Source organism: Triticum aestivum, chromosome 6B (genome assembly GCF_018294505.1).
Source record: "Triticum aestivum cultivar Chinese Spring chromosome 6B, IWGSC CS RefSeq v2.1, whole genome shotgun sequence".
Taxonomy (NCBI): Eukaryota; Viridiplantae; Streptophyta; class Magnoliopsida; order Poales; family Poaceae; genus Triticum; species Triticum aestivum.
The window spans coordinates 455,927,895-455,931,591 of record NC_057810.1 but is presented as its reverse complement, the minus strand read 5'-3'; positions in this window follow the sequence as shown (position 1 = coordinate 455,931,591).

Sequence of the window (3,697 nt, the reverse complement as noted above, 5' to 3'; positions counted from 1 at the left end):
AAAAAAGGTTGACGCACATGCAACGCCTGTCAACTTAGTCAACACACGAGAGTAGTGACTATTGGATGTCCATCCAACGACTGTCGTGCTTCTTCAATCTCTGCTCTTCATGCTCCAGCCGCTCAAACAAGCGCCGGCGGGACTGCCTGCTCCCTCCTCCCGCGGCTGGCTATGCTGCCGCGCAGGCCTCATGGCCCCACCGTACTCCCATCGCTGGCCTAGCCATCCCTCTACTCACCCACACATGCTATTATTCTCCGGCGACGGCAGACGGACCAGTAAACCCTCGTACTCCTCCGCGTGGGAAACAACTGCCGAGTATTCCTTGGCTCCGTGTCGTTCCCTTCCTAGGCCTCGCCGTCGTCCACCGCCCTGGTGCTCTCGGGGCGGCCTGGTCAACGTGGTCAATGAACGACATCCATCGGAAGTGGACTGTACGTGGAGAGGCTGACAGCTGGGTCCACGGCCGCACGCAAGGAAATGCCTCCTTATTACGCGCAAATAATGATTCCTCCACCTGACAGCTAGGACCCACAGGAAGGGCCTCTGTATTTCGTGAAAAAACGTTCCCCTCGCTGACAGATCAGACCCACCAGCTATATCTTCGCACGCAAGGAAGTGCCTCCTTATTACGCCCAAAAAAATGAATATCCCCCTGCTAGTTGGGACCCACCATATTGTTGGGCTGACTTGTGGGCCTACTAAGTTGACGGGGACGGAGGGCTTTGTCAACTTAGTCAATACTCCAGTGACCGTATGATGTCCATCCAACGGCCATAGTGCTTCTTCAACCTCTTGTCTTCTTGCTCCAGCCGCCCAAAGCAACGCCGGTCGTGCCGCCTGCTCCTGCCTCCCGTGGCCGGCTGTAGTACCGCCTGCTCCTGCCTCCTATGGCCCGGCTCCGCGTCGTCCCCTTCCTAGGCCTCGTCGTCGTCCACCGCTGTGGTGCTCTCGGTGCGGCATGGTCAATGTGGTCAACAACCGACTTCCATCGGAAGAGTACTGTACGTAGAGAGGCTGACAGTTGGGTCCACGACAGCCGCAAGGAAGTGCCTCCTTATTACGTGAAAAATAATTATTCCTCCACCTGACAGCGGGACTCACCGGACGGGCCACCAGTATTTTGCGAAAAAAATCGTTTCCCCCTGACTGCTGGGACCCACCGGACGGGCCACCGTATTTCACGAAAAAAACGTTCCCCCCGTTGTCAGCTCGGATCCACCGGAAGTGCCTCCTTATTACGCACAAAAAAATGAATACTCCCCCGGCTAGCTGGGACCCACCTTGGTGGGATGCTGTCTTGTGGGCCTACTAAGTTGACGGGGACGAAGGGCTTTCTCAACTTAGTCAATATGAACGATTCTAGCTCTAGTGATCGTACGATGTCCATCCAACGGCCGTAGTGCTTCTTCAACCTTTGGTCTTCTTGCTCCAGCCACCCAAAGCCGCGCCAGTCGTGTCGCATGCTCTTGCCGTGGCCGGCTGTGCTACCGCGGAGGCCTCACCGCCCCCTACTATTCCCACCGCTGGCCCGGCCCTGCGGCGACGGCAGCCTCACACCGCAGCCGAACCAGTGAACCCTCGTACTCCTCTCCGCGCGGGCTTCCACTGCCGCGTCTTCCCCGGCTCTGTGTCTTCCCCTTCCTAGGCCTCATCATCATCCACCGCCGTGGTGCTCTCCGCGCGGCGTGGTCAACGTGGTCAAGGAACGACTTCCATCGGAAGAGTACTATACGTGGAGAGGCTGACAGCTGGGTCCACGGCCACAGCCTAGTTTTTTTGTGATTTGCCAAGTAATTCGCTTTGTCAGGCCTGTTGGGCTGTAAATCTTTCAAGACGAGGAGAGCTTTCATTCGGCTGGCCAAGAAAATGGCCCATTAGTAATGAGAAATGGGTTGTACATTTTTAAAACACATCAAACAGACAATTAGTTTCAAATATATTTTTTTTCATTTCAAGATTTTAAATTACATTAATTTTTATGCGTGGAGGATTTGTTGGATTTCATATTGATATACATTTATTTTTAAAATCAGTTTGAATGTGAGTCGAAATTTCTGGATTAAAAACAGTTTGGACCGCATCGAAATATTACAAAATTTCGTATAATTTTTTAACCGTGGCCACAATATGGGCTGTAATGCTAACAAAAAGAATATGGGCTCCAAAAAAAACCTTAAGAATTAGCAAATGGGCTGTAAATTATTAGAAATAATGGCAGATGGGCTATATGTTGTTTTCCACATATTTGAGGCTTTCCTAAAAAAATGGTTGACGCACAAGCAGTGACGGTTGGATGTCCATCCAACGGCCGTCGTGCTTCTTCAATCTCTGCTCTTCCTGCTCCAGCCGCTCAAACAACCGCCGGCGGGACTGCCTGCTCCCTCCTCCCCGTGGTCGGCTGTGCTGCCGCATAGGCCTCACCGCCCCACCGTACTCCCATCGCTGGCCTAGCCATCCCTCCACTCACCCACACCTGTTGTTATTCTCCAGCGATGGCAGACGAACCAGTAAACCCTCGTATAGTCGTACTCCCCTCCGCGTGGGAAACAACTGCCAAGTCTTCCCTTCCTCCGTGTCATCCCCTTCCTAGGCCTCGCCATCGTCCACCGCCGTGGTGCTCTCGGCGCAGCGTGGTCAATGTGGTCAACGACCGACTTCCATCGGAAGAGTACTGTGCGTGGAGAGGCTGATAGCTGGGTCCACGGCCGCAGCAAGGAAGTGCCTTCTAATTACGCGCAAAATAATTATTCCTCCACTTGACAGCGGGGACCCACCGGATGGGCCACCGTATTTCGCGAAAAAAATGTTTCCCCCCTGACTGTTGGGACCCACCAGCTACACCTTCGCACGCAAGGAAGTGCGTCCGGGCAAAAAAAACGATTCGCCCCCCTGACTGCTCGGACCCACCAGCTACATCTTCGCACGCAAGGAAGTGCGTCCAGGCAAAAAAAAACATTCGCCCCCTGACTGCTAGGACCCACTAGCTACATCTTTGCAGGCAAGGAAGTGCCTGACAGTCGGGACCCACCTTGTGGAAGCATACGTAGCGTTGTCATTCTGGTCGCGAACGTGTATGTACATATATACTCGTGGATGTAGAGGCGCGCACGTGTCGTAGTAGAGGCGCGCACGTAGCATGTACACGTACGTACAACGGCCAGGGTACAAGAAAGAAAATATGGCCACATATGTGTACATACGGGCGGGGTCTCGAACGCCTACTCGCACATACGTACGGCGAGGGCTCGTGTACATGGCTGGGTCGGAACGGAGAAACAGCGTCGTCGTCGTGTTCATGGGGAGGCAACGGAATGCGTCGTGTTCATGGGGAGGCAACGGAATGCGTCGTGTTCATCGGGAGGCAACGAAACGCGTGGGAGCCAACCGGCTGGGTTGGAACGAAATGTGTGGTCGTGTTCATCGGGAGGGCTTGGACGGAACAGGCGATGGAAACGAGGCCTAGCGTACTGCAGAACGGAGGAAACGGACCTCCAATATTCGGAACGGTGTCCTGTTGATCGGGAGGGGTGTGGCGTACCATAAAACAGAGGAAACGGACCTCCTACAGTCGAAACGGGGGTCCTGTTGATCGAGAGGGGTGTGGCGTACCGCAAAACGGAGGAAACGGACATCCTACGGTCGAAACGGGGGTCTTGTTGATCAGGAGGGGTGTGGCGTACCGCAAAACGGATGA